This window comes from Oncorhynchus clarkii, chromosome 17 (genome assembly GCF_045791955.1).
Source record: "Oncorhynchus clarkii lewisi isolate Uvic-CL-2024 chromosome 17, UVic_Ocla_1.0, whole genome shotgun sequence".
Classification (NCBI taxonomy): Eukaryota; Metazoa; Chordata; class Actinopteri; order Salmoniformes; family Salmonidae; genus Oncorhynchus; species Oncorhynchus clarkii.
In genome coordinates this window covers 39,974,214-39,988,222 of record NC_092163.1, presented here as the reverse complement: position 1 = coordinate 39,988,222, position 14,009 = coordinate 39,974,214, and the positions used below count along the sequence as shown (strand labels likewise).

Genomic DNA, 14,009 nt, shown 5'->3' with positions numbered 1-14,009 from the left:
TTCAGGGTAAGTAGGTGGTTCATAAAATTATACACGTCACTGTTATACCGTATTAATTATGCTCGTTCTGAAAATGAGATCTTGTGTCTTCATTGCACATAATGATAGGAATTACTGTACTTTGTACAAACATAAATGCTGACATAGTTGAACATTTGATTAATGGATTTTCCATACTGTTAGTATGTATGGATTACCTGTGATGTTTTTGAAATACAACTTTCAAGGTGACACTATTCTCCTGATCTCACAGACCCACCTCCTCCCAGGCTGACGGTCAGTTCTACAGTCATCAGAGAGAGAGACTCAGTTCGGCTGAGCTGTCAGATTCCCCCATCTGGCTCTGTGTCTCAGTGTTACTTCTACACAGAGGGGATAGATCCTAAACCCTCACCCTGTACGCGATCACTCACGGGGACTGAGCTGCTCTCGTGGGCAGGTCAAAGTTCATCTGCTGAGCTCAAACTGAGATGTTTTTACACTATAGAAACTCACTATCCATCGATGCACAGTGGTTCAGTCTCTGTTACTATTCTTGGTAAGAAATGTTATATTCAGATTGTCTTTAATGATTCTGTTTAAATCACAATCTCATCCAATGTCATTTCAAATAGTTGTTGTGAAGACAATAAATATTTGAAATGTAAATGTTAAAAGTAGAGTTCTAAGATCCCACGCAAACAACCACAGAGAGGCCAAAGTACAACCAAAGGTTCTTTATAAACTCAGCGTTACACAGTAATACACAGTATCACTACAGTCCTATTAGAAAAGTATAAATAGGCTGGGATTTAGGGCTGTAGGCTAACTACAAGCAACGGGCCAAACTAACACAGCAGGTGATTCCCGGGTCCTTCCGAGCAGGGTTTGTTCCTTCATTTCTGCCCGAGCAGGATTAGTTCGGCTCTACCCGAACAGGGTTCGGCTCTTCCTCCCGAGCAGGGAGAGGAAGATCTGTGGAATCACTACACACCATACAAGCAAGCAAAATTGTCTGTGCGATTCAATTTCATTCAATTTCATTTCACACGTGAGAATGTAAGTAATTAAGTGAAAGGCAATCGTTGTAAACACACAGCACACATGATTATTTGGCACTCATAAATAGGCATGATATCAAATAAGACATGCTGATACGTAATATAAAGAGAATGGCAGGGTCTAGTTTAGTAAGAGTCAGTGTCACTTGTGACATATACATTATGTTCAAATACAGTGATGCAAAAAGGAGTCTCTGTCCTTTCCTAACAGATCCAAAACCAGACATTACAGTCAATATTGATGAGGACTTCAACATCATCTGTTTGATTCCTGGATCCGTCAGTCCTGACACCACCTGTAACCTGTATGTTGGAGAGGAGAGTCAGCCATCCTTCACAGCAAAGATCATGAAGAGAAAAGCTATCTCAGCATCCGGACAGCAGTTCTGTCAATTCACTCCAAAACATAGTGATCTGATTAGTGGTCTTCAGTCAGTGAGGCGTAAGGAGGTGAGCTGTGACTACAGATTGAGCTCAGGACCAAACTCTCTCTCTCCACGCAGTGATGGGCACAGCTTTACAGGTGAGTCATAATCTAAACATATCTATCAGTGCTGCAGGTCATGATCTGACTCACTTTTATTTCAGCATCTTCTTAGTATGACTATGTTAATTCTGACCAACAAACTAAATACCACATTTCATTCCCAAATGATTTTAGATCTGGTGGGAGTTCACATCAGTGATCCAACAACTATACAGACACCTTCTATAGCAGGTAGTCCACACATTTGTGCTTTTTATAGTGACACTGCTGTTATTTTAAAGCAAAGCAAGTTTCAGCAATAAGAATAGTTGTGTTAATGTGTAAATGAAGCTGTTCTGTTAGATAATTAAGCTGTTCTATAGATATGACACCAGCCTCAACACCAACGCCTGGGATCATCAGCACAAGTATTATAATGTCTGTGTTCATCTAGTCGAGTGTTTAGATTGTATCTATACTCTGTTAGGCTTCTGCTGTTAGATAACATGGTGACCTTATTCTAGGAAGCTGTCAACAACAATCAACACCTTATCTGTCCTGAAAGACTTGATCACCTTATGAACTGGTCGTATCATCTCTATAATGAGGAGAAATATAATCTACCAGGGCAGGAAGCAATCTGTCCGTAGTGATTTTATAGTCCTACTTTTCCCACTTTGAATAGACAAGTCATGAAGGTATTTCAAAAGGACAACAACACCATGATGATCATTAATACGATCATGAATAAAAATACTAATTTCATTAATATGTGTTTTCTCAGTGGGTTTGACTCCAGGTCCTGGGTCTACTTTGCCGCCCAGCACGACAATGAGTCCTACAGAAGGTGTGTTGGGCCTCTAAATGACCATCTCAGCAAATACCAATTGTACAGTCAATGGTTTAGATTACAGGCCTGTAAAATTAGGTGAACAAAATGTTAATGTAACACCTTATTCTTGTGTAATCATATGGTTTCCAACTAGTTTTGACTGTTACTTCTACTTTGACCACAGTGACACCAACTACCAGTAAGTAGATCCACTAATTTTAACTTACATGTATATTTTTGTTCACATTAATTCACTAAAGCTCCTTCCGATTTATGAATTGACCCATGCTTGTAATTTCTGTCCAGATTTGTGTACTTTTAGTCCATCTGATTTGTAGGTAATGTGTAGTGTACTTCTCTCTTTCTGCTTATTGAATGCCCTTAGATATTAAATGAATTTACATTTGTTCCTGTGTAATCTCTTTTCACCAGGTTTGACCTCTCCTTTGACCCCCAGCACGGCAGTGAATCCTACATCAGGTGTGTTGGTCATCTTTCTCTAGTTAGCAGATAGGACCTAAACAAATAGACTAGCTTTATTTTAGCCAGGTTTTTACTCACAAATATCCCCTGATTAAAAAAAAGAGGTTGATATTCCATTAATTAAATCAACCCATTTAGATACCTTTTATTGTTGTATAATCAGATCCAATGACTTTGCTTTGCACCAGGTTCAACAACTAGTTCTACTTTGACAACTGACACCCCAAAGAGTCCACATGATTTTAGTTTAGTAGCGTAATAAGTTGTGTTGTGTGTTAACTGTTATTAAACAGTATCTCTCTTGCATGTGCCCAGGAAGTCAAAGCTCCACAGAAATCGTTCTGGGTAAGCATCCATCTCTAGCTGACAACCTGTCTTTTCTCAGACAAATGAGACATTTACAGGAAGGAAGTGGAGTTTACAATAAAAAATATTCTATATTATTCTCAGAAAATAAAATGTCGTCCCCCAATTCCCTTACCATGTAGGTCCATTGTTTGTTCAAGAGGTGCTGATATCTGATAGATATTTTGGTTAATACATCCCATACCTCAATTGCAGTTATTTTATTATGTCTTTGTTTTAGTATGGTCAGGGCGTGAGTTGGGTGGGTTGTCTATGTTCTTTTTTCTATAATTTGGGATTTTCTGTATTCGGCCTGGTACGGTTCTCAATCAGAGGCAGCTGTCAATCATTGTCCCTGATTGAGAATCATACTTAGGTAGCCTGGTTTCACTTGAGTTGTGGGTGTTTATTTTCCGTGTTAGTCCCGTGTGGCACAGACACTATTTCGGTTTGATTAACTTCACGTTTATTGTTTTGTTCAGTGTTCGTTATTCATTAAAAAACATGAACACTTACCACGCTGCGTTTTGGTCCTCCGATCCTTCATACTACTCCTCTTCGTCAGAAACCCTTACAGAAACACCCACCACCAAAGGACCAAGTAGCGTGGTAACGGGCCGCAGCAGCAGCAGCGAGGTCAGGACTCCTGGACATGGGAGGAGATTCTGGACGGCAAGGGACCATGGGCACAGAGAATATCGGCGCCCCAAGGCAGAGCTAGATGCAGCGAAAGTCGAGAGGCGGCATTATGAGGAGGCAGCACGGCAGCGCGGCTGGAAGCCCGAGAGGCATCCCAAATTTTTTTTTGGGTGGGGGCACGCGCAGAATGTTGCGAAGTCGGGTAGGAGACCTGCGCCAACTTCCCGTGCTTACCGGAGAGCGAGAGGGACCGGGCAGGCACCGTGTTATGCGGTGGAGCGCACGGTGTCCCCAGTACGCGTGCTTAGCCCGGTGCGGTACATTGCAGCGCCTCATATCGGCCGGGCTAGAGTGGGTATCGAGTCAGGTGCCATGAAGCCGGCTCAGCGCATCTGGTCTCCAGTGCGTCTCCTCGGGCCGGTGTACATGGCACCAGCCTTACGCATGGTGTCCCCGGTTCGCCAGCACAGCCCAGTGCGGGCTATTCCACCTCACCGCACTGGCTACGGGGAGCATTCAACCAGGTAAGTTTGGGCAGGCTTGGTGCTCAAGAGCTCCAGTGCGCCTTCACGGTCTGGTGTATCCGGACAAAAACCCTTACAATTTGCCCAAGCTTTGTTTTTCATGGCCGCTGATCGCCCTACATGAACAATATCTTGAAAATATGATAACCGTGTTTGAGGCAAGAGGATTGTAGTGGTAATCAACTAAGTACAACCTTTTTTGCTGCTGTTAAAGCCGCATAAAGGTTGTGTCTTTTTGCGGCTTAATCTTGAAACTCCGGGGGCAGTATTTCATTTTTGGATGAAAAACGTTCCCGTTTTAAACAAGATATTTTGTCACGAAAAGATGCTCGACTATGCATATAATTGACAGCTTTGGAAAGAAGACACTTTGACGTTTCCAAAACTGCAAAGATATTGTCTGTGAGTGCCACAGAACTGATGTTATAGGCGAAACCCAGATAAAAATCCAACCAGGAAGTGCCACCTTTTTTGAAACCGCCTCATGCCGATGACTCCTTATATGGCTGTGAATGAGCTACGAATGAGCTTACGTTTTCCACGCATTCCCCAAGGTGTCTACAGCATTGTGACGTCTTTTTAGGCATTTCCATTGGACAGTAGCTGTAAGGGACCATATTTAGCGAGTGGTCACATGGTGTCTCCCGCAGAAAATCTTGCGTAAAATACTGAGGTAGCCATTTTTCCAATCGCTTCTTATGAGAAACCAATTGCCTCAAAGGATATATTATCGAATATATATGTTAAAAACACCTTGAGGATGGATCCTAAACAACGTTTGCCGTATTTCTGTCGATATTATGGAGCAAATTTTGAAAAAAATTCGGTGTTATAGTTGAAGCATTTTCCGGTCGATTTCTCAGACAAGCATGATGAAGAAACGGGAGCTATTTCGCCTACAAAAATATTATTTTTGGAAAAAAGGAACATTTGCTATCTAACTGGGAGTCTCCTGAGTGAAAGCATCTGAAGTTCTTCAAAGGTAAATGATTTAATTTGGATGCTTTTCTTATTTTCGTGAAAATGTTGCCTGCTGCCAGCAGAGCCTAGCATAGCATTATGCCATGGTAAACTTACACAAATGCTTGTCTAGCGTTGGCTGTAACGCATATTTTGAAAATCTGAGATGACAGTGTTGTTAACAAAAGGCTTAACTTGTGTTTGAATATATTTATTTCATTTCATTTACGATTTTCATGAATAGGAAAAGTTGCGTTATTCTAATGCGTTTGAGGCTATGATTACGCTCCCGGATACAGGTTTGCTCGTCGCAAGAGGATTTATTAACACCCAGTTCAGGTTGTGCCCCAATCTCTGCATTTCACAGTTCCATACTAGAGTGACACCCAATGTAGAGCATTTAACAGACAGCAGGCAATCATAAGTGGCAGAGACCATTCTAGATGTTAATGAAGGGAATAACCATGTAAGCATTATTTGGGATGTTAACGGGGCATCCCATGGTACACCATAAACTTTTAAGGTTCTGGGTTTTAACAATAATATGCCAAATTATGAAATTGTGAATCTTTCTACTGACTGAGTTGTGTTGTTCTCTAACAGAAATAACAAATACCTTTCTATTTGTGTAATCAGATAAAGAATTCACTTGTATTATTTTCCAACTAGTATCCCTTACTTTGCAATTACATTTTTAGTTTACTTTAATTCACTAAAGCTCCAACAGGTTTACTCATAGACTTATAGCTGCTTGTACGTTCACTCTAATTTGTTGTAGTTTTCAAAAGATGTGAATGGCGCCGGAAGGGGTGGCTGCCGTTTTACGGGTTCCTAACCAATTGTGCTATTCTGGGTGTTTTTTGTGTGTTTTTGTGACTTGTTTTGTACATAATGTTTCTGCCACTGTCTCTTATGACCGAAAAGAGCTTCTGGACATCAGAACAGCGATTACCCGCTGGGCGAAAAACATTTCTTAATTAATTGAAGGAGAAAGATTTACGTCTTTTCACGGACCAGGCCCAAAGCCCCGTCATTCGCATGAAGAGGAGATGACTGATACAGGGGCCGCAGATCCTGATGCTTGGTGAGAATTCGTCTGCAAGGGGATAATCCTGCTTTACCATCCGTATCTTATGTTTCACCGAGACATGGCTGAACGAGAACATGGATCATATACAGTTGGCTGGGTTTTCCGTGTATCGGCAAGACAGAACAATAAACCTCCGGTAAGATGAGGGGTGGTGGTCTGTGTCTATTTGTCAATAACAACTGGTGCGCAAATATTAAAAGGAAGTCTAGAGGTTTTGCTCGCCTGAGGTAGATTATCTCATGACAAGCTGTAGACCACACTATTTACCAAGAGAGATCATCTATATTTTTCGTAGCTGTCTATTTACCACCACAAACCGATGCAGGCATTAAGACAGCACAACGAGCTGTATAAGGCCATAAGCAAACAAGAGAATGCTAATCCAGAAGCGGCGCTACTAGTGGCTGGGGACTTTTCCCATTTCTACCAGCATGTCAAATGTGCAACCAGAGGAAAGAAATCTCTAGACCACCTTTACTCCACACACAGATGTGTAAAAATCACTCCCTCACCCTCCATTTGGCAAATCTGACCATTATTCTATCCTCCTGATTCCTGCTAACAAGCAAAAAAAACCTCAATGAGGACTTACCAGTGACTCGCTCAATACGGAAGTGGTCAGATGACACGCATGCTAAGCAGGACTGTTTTTCTAGCACAGACTGGAATATGTTTTGGGATTCATCTGATGGCATTGTGAAGTATACCACATGAATCCCCGACTTCATCTGAACGTACATATGCCAACCAGAAGCCATGGATTACAGGCAACATCTGCACTGAGCAAAAAGCTAGAGCTGCCTCTTTCAAGGAGTGGGACACTAATCCGGATGCTTATAAGAAATCCCGCTATTGTCACGCCCTGGTCAAAGTATTTTGTGTTTATCTTCATGTATTGGGTCAGGCCAGGGTGTGGCATGGGGTTTTTGTATTGTGGTGTGTTTTGTCTTGGGGTTTTGGTGTGTATGTATTGGGATTGTAGCTAGTGGGGTGATCTAGCAAAGTCTATGGCTGTCTGGAGTGGTTCTCAATCAGAGGCAGGTGTTTACCGTTGTCTCTGATTGGGAACCATATTTAGGCAGCCATATTCTTTGAGTTTGTCGTGGGTGATTGTCATTAGTGTCCTGATGTCCTTGTGCTGTGTTAGTTTACACAAGTATAGGCTGTTTCGGTTTTCGTTACGTTTATTGTTTTGTTAGTGTTTGTGTTTAGTGTGTTTCTTCATTAAACATGGATCGCAATAGACACGCTGCATTTTGGTCCGACTCTCCTTCACATACTGAAAACCGTTACAGCTATGCCCTCCGACGAACCACCAAACAGGCAAAGCATTAATACAGGGCTAAGATTGAATCCAACTACACTGGCTCTGATGCTCGTCGGATAAAGCAGGATTGCAAACTACTACAGATTACAAAGGGAAATCCAACTGTGAGCTACCCAGTGACGAAAGCCTACCAAACGAGCTAAATCCCTTCTATGCTTGCTTCAAGGCAAGCAACACTGAACCATGCATGAGATCGCCAGCTGTTTCGGACAACTGTGAGATCACGCTCTCCGTAGCTGATGTGAGTATGACCTTTAAACAGGTCAACATTCACAAGGCTGCAGAGCCAGACGGATTTCCAGGACGAATACTGAGAAGATGAACTGACCAATTTGCAAGTGTCTTCACTGACATTTTCAACCTCTCCCTGACGGAGTCTGTAATAACGACATGTTCAAGCAGACCACCATAGTCCCTGTGCACAAGAATGCCAAGGTAATCTGCTAAATCAAATCAAATCAAATGTATTTATATAGCCCTTCGTACATCAGCTGATATCTCAAAGTGCTGTACAGAAATGACTACTGGCCCGTAGCACTCACATCGGTAGCCATGACGTGCTTTCAAAAGCTGGTCATGGCTCACATCAACACCATCATCCCACCGTCTCCACACTGCATTTTCCCACCTGGACAAAAGGAACACCTACTTGACAATGCTGTTTGTTGACTAAAGCTTAGCGTTCAACACCATAGTTCCCCTTAAAGCTCATCACTAAGCTAAGTACCCAGGGCTTAAAATCCTCCCTCTGCAACTGGATCCTGGACTTCCTGATGAGCTGTCCCCAGGTTGTAAGGGTAGGCAACAAAAAAATCTGCCTCATTGATCCTCAACACAGGGAGATGTCAAAGGTGCGTGTTGAGTCCCCTCATGTACTACCTGTTCACCCACGTTTGCGTGGTCATGCACGTCTCCAACACCATTAAGTTTGCCGATGTCACAATGGTGTTAGGCCTGATCACCGACAATGATGAGACAGCCTATAGGGAGGAGGTCAGAGACCTGGCAGTGTGATGCCAAGACAACAAGCGCTTCCTCAGCACAAACTCCCCCCCCCCCCCCCATTCACATCGATGGGGCTGTAGTGGAGTTGGTTCTTCGAGAGCTTCAACTTCCTTGGTGTCCACATCACTAACAAACTATCATGGTCCAAACACAGCAAGACAGTCGTGAAGAAGGCATGACAATGCCTATCCCCTCTCAGGAGACCGAAAAGATTTGGCTGATTGATCACCGCTTGGTTTGACAACTTCTCGGCATCCGACCGCAGAGGTTAGTGCGTACGGCCCAGTACATCTCTTGGGACAAGATTCCTGACATCCAGGACATCTATATCAGGCGGGGTCAGAGGAAGGCCCTTTAAAATTGTCAAAGACTCCAGCCACCCAAGTCATGAACTGTTCTCTCTGCTACTGCATGGCAAGTGGTACTGGATTGCCAAGTCCAGGTCCAAAAGGCTCCTTAACAGCTTATTTTTTTATTCTGCTGCTACTCTTTGTTTATTACCTATAAATAGTCACTTTACACCTTCCTACATATACATATTACCGGAATTTCCTCCTTTATATTGCCTCGCTATTGTTATTTTATTGTGTTGCTTTTTTAAAAAGTTTTTTGATTTTTAATTATTTACTTATTTATTTAAAAAAATTCAACAAAGGTAGCAAATATTTTCTTACATAAAAAAATGCATTGTTGATAGTAAGTGTTTCATGGTAAGGTTGTATTGTAACACCTGTTGTATTCAGCGCATGTGCATAACGATGGTCATTATGGCCAAACAGTTCAATTTCAGCATTGTGAATTCAAACAGTCAAAAAAGAGTTTTGGGTAAGTATCCTTATTTAGTAATTCCACAGCAAAAATGCACTTGTCTTTTCCTGCTAGCACTGATTTTGCTGATAACTACTTTGTTGAGGGAAAATGAACTTGTTGTGATTGTGATATGTTGTTGCCCCACCAAGCTATCTTTGAATGAATACACTGATGTAAGTCACTCTGAAAAAGAGCCTCTGCTAAATGACTTGTCGTGGAAATGTCCATCAGGGACATCTGAAGTCAATATTAAATTAATAATTCTTTATTATCAGCAAGCTGGAGAGGTTCCAACAATCTTAATGGGAAGTCCCATTAGTCCCATTAGTTCTCTTATTTAGTGCTTAAACAGACAAGTTATATTTGCAAGATTTAGCTTATTCATTATTAATAATTAAGTCATCATTAACATTTGGTTCATGCATGTGACCAACCAACAAGACTTATTCTCTTCAAGCTGAGACCTTGAAACTGAGACACCCGTTTCGGTTTACAAAACAATGTTCTTGGCGCACTGATAAATTGCTTATACTGATAGTGAGGATTCCTCCCAGTCATTATCAATCAGTCAGTTTTATGGACCCAGTCCAATTGGTTATTAGAAAAGCACAAACATAACATTTTCCTTCACAGACTCAAATGTAAAACGCTTAGCTGACTAGCTGTCTTTTCTCACATATATGAAAACGGAAACATTTACCAAGACTAATAATAAAGTGGTATTCTAACACCTGTCTACCATTGAAGTATTTACATTTGGATTAAGAGCTAATGACGTCTCCTGATGTCATCATGTCACCAAACAGCGGTGCAACTATGGCAGACAGCAGTGTGTATGGCTTCTGGAGTGGGTGTGTTCTTGATGGGATTGACAGCTGTCTGTCTCTGCAGGAGGACCAGTGAGTACTTCTGATTCTGCATAACAAATAATTTGCAAACATTTTCCTTCTCATATTAATGTAAGTGCCTTTGACATGGGTTAATCTTTCAACTCCTTTTGGTGATATTGTGTAGTGTAGGCTATATTCAATATCATTCATTTAGCCTCATTTGTTTTTCAGAGAAAACCAATTCTCAGAGGTAAGAATTCCCTTGTGAATATGATGCAGATTGTATCAACCTTTAGTTCTGTATTGTCCATGATGAGATGTTCTTACCACAACCTTCTTATATACTCTTATGTTGTACAGACCTACAACCAGACAGGATGATCACAGACAAGGTATGTTCCAAACAAAATGCATCAAACACTGCACACACTACTAAGACAACTACACACATGCATGTACAAACAACAAATTCTAATTTAATTTTCATTTTGTTTCTGTTCTAGATGATTTGGTGATGGGACCTATGAGCAGTGCAGGCATGTTGGATTCAAGGGATGCTGGAATCTATTCTCTCATCACCTTTGTACCGTCCACGTTTTTGCACTCAGGTGAGTTTGTAACTCCCCCCCCCCCCCCCCCCCCCCCACAAACACACACACACACACACAGACACACAGCCTCTTACTTGTGGCTTTGTCTCTCTCTTTGAGATGCAGGTCCTGTGCAGGTATCTTCAATTATAGATGTGAGTACAGCAAAAATAATAGCCTTGGATATAGATACATACTTGTTTTCGTACAAAAAGACAGACAGTCTGAAGGATAATAAGGATCTTTCTTCTCTCTCTTTCCTCCTGATTCAGAGAATGCAGGGATCTACAGCCTGATCACTTCTGTATCATCCACATCTGTACCACCAGGTTTGTCTATTTAACTCTATCCCATAGATTCATATCATGTATGGCTTTTTATAGGACTCAAAGTTGTTTAGGCTTGTATATTGGTCTGAGGTAGTCATATCAGTAAGTTACAGTGCCTTGCGAAAGTATTCGGCCCCCTTGAACTTTGCGACCTTTTGCCACATTTCAGGCTTCAAACATAAAGATATAAAACTGTATTTTTTTGTGAAGAATCAACAAGTGGGACACAATCATGAAGTGGAACGACATCTATTGGATATTAACTCTTTTAACAAATCAAAAACTGAAAAATTGGGCGTGCAAAATTATTCAGCCCCCTTAAGTTAATACTTTGTAGCGCCACCTTTTGCTGCGATTACAGCTGTAAGTCGCTTGGGGTATGTCTCCATCAGTTTTGCACATCGAGAGACTGACATTTTTTCCCATTCCTCCTTGCAAAACAGCTCGAGCTCAGTGAGGTTGGATGGAGAGCATTTGTGAACAGCAGTTTTCAGTTCTTTCCACAGATTCTCGATTGGATTCAGGTCTGGACTTTGCCATTCTAACACCTGGATATGTTTATTTTTGAACCATTCCATTGTAGATTTTGCTTTATGTTTTGGATCATTGTCTTGTTGGAAGACAAATCTCCGTCCCAGTCTCAGGTCTTTTGCAGACTCCATCAGGTTTTCTTCCAGAATGGTCCTGTATTTGGCTCCATCCATCTTCCCATCAATTTTAACCATCTTCCCTGTCCCTGCAGAAGAAAAGCAGGCCCAAACCATGATGCTGCCACCACCATGTTTGACAGTGGGGATGGTGTGTTCAGCTGTGTTGCTTTTACGCCAAACATAACGTTTTGCATTGTTGCCAAAAAGTTCAATTTTGGTTTCATCTGACCAGAGCACCTTCTTCCACATGTTTGGTGTGTCTCCCAGGTGGCTTGTGGCAAACTTTAAACAACACTTTTTATGGATATCTTTAAGAAATGGCTTTCTTCTTGCCACTCTTCCATAAAGGCCAGATTTGTGCAATATACGACTGATTGTTGTTCTATGGACAGAGTCTCCCACCTCAGCTGTAGATCTCTGCAGTTCATCCAGAGTGATCATGGGCCTCTTGGCTGCATCTCTGATCAGTCTTCTCCTTGTATGAGCTGAAAGTTTAGAGGGACGGCCAGGTCTTGGTAGATTTGCAGTGGTCTGATACTCCTTCCATTTCAATATTATCGCTTGCACAGTGCTCCTTGGGATGTTTAAAGCTTGGGAAATCTTTTTGTATCCAAATCCGGCTTTAAACTTCTTCACAACAGTATCTCGGACCTGCCTGGTGTGTTCCTTGTTCTTCATTATGCTCTCTGCGCTTTTAACGGACCTCAGACTATCACAGTGCAGGTGCATTTATACGGAGACTTGATTACACACAGGTGGATTGTATTTATCATCATTAGTAATTTAGGTCAACATTGGATCATTCAGAGATCCTCACTGAACTTCTGGAGAGTTTGCGGCACTGAAAGTAAAGGGGCTGAATAATTTTGCACGCCCAATTTTTCAGTTTTTGATTTGTTAAAAAAGTTTGAAATATCCAATAAATGTCGTTCCACTTCATGATTGTGTCCCACTTGTTGTTGATTCTTCACAAAAAAATACAGTTTTATATCTTTATGTTTGAAGCCTGAAATGTGGCAAAAGGTCGCAAAGTTCAAGGGGGCCGAATACTTTCGCAAGGCACTGTATACATAAGATAATGTGTTAGAGCATGCGAATAGAGCTGTAGGTCTACAGGATGGTTTGAGTCAGGAGGAGAAGTGTGAAAGGACATTAAGTATAGCGAAGTGACACACACACGCAGGCTCCTTCTGTGTTGAACAGGTCTTTTTGAAGAAAATGGAAAGTCATCTGAAAACGACAATGTAAGTTCAGAATCACCCACTGTGTTTGAATGTGAACGACTCAGTTTCAGATTGATGTTACATCCTTTTAAATTACATTACATTTACAGTACTGTAGAATTAAAGGACTGATGCTAAACTGTCTGTTTCTTTTCTCTAGTCTGATACGTACCACGTATACAGCTCAATCCCCGACAGACCAGCAACCTCAGCCCAGCCTGATGGGTTTTACAGTCTTCTACAGACACACTGAAACTACACCACTGGCTCTCTGTATGTCTCACATAAATATTGTTTCTTTCAGGATGTCCTTTATTTATCACACATCATGTTACTGTAAATAAGTATCTAAAACATCTACTACAGTACCGTTTCTATTTATAAGCGACATACAGTAAGCAGTCGCTAGAGGCCCCTCCAAAAACAACCGTAGGATAGTAGAATACACAACGTGCAGTTTCGAAATGTGGTTCTACATCAGAAGTTTTTCTCTTGTTATTTCAGTCACTGACAGTCACTCAATTATCCCATGTCAGCTAAGATTTTATAGTTTGCTAGGCAAGTTAGTCTAGCCAGCTATCTAAGTCTTGTCGTAATGGCCAAATTACTGCCCAGGGGCCCTGACTTCCAGGGGGCCCCCAATGATTTTGTTAGTCACTCTCACTCAGATATCAAATGAACATGGCATAAGTCATGGCAAAATGTGGAGAATTGCAGGAAATTAGCTTTAAACTGAATTTTATTATTTCAACGACAATGGCACAACGTGTTGAATTTCAGGATATTTGCTTAATAACATCAAAGTTCACTCCGCCCCATGGCAGAATGAGTAGAATTGCAGGACATAAACTTTAACCGTTCGGACA

General features: G+C 41.5%; 1 long non-coding RNA gene across 1 annotated transcript; it reads left to right on the top strand.

Moving 5' to 3' along the window:
• Positions 1-1,332: 1,332 nt before the first annotated feature.
• On the top strand, positions 1,333-2,353 carry LOC139370852 (uncharacterized). The gene is made up of 3 exons (XR_011627185.1): positions 1,333-1,563; positions 1,702-1,758; positions 2,291-2,353. It is a non-coding gene; the product is annotated as an uncharacterized lncRNA (long non-coding RNA).
• The last annotated feature ends 11,656 nt before the right edge of the window (positions 2,354-14,009 follow it).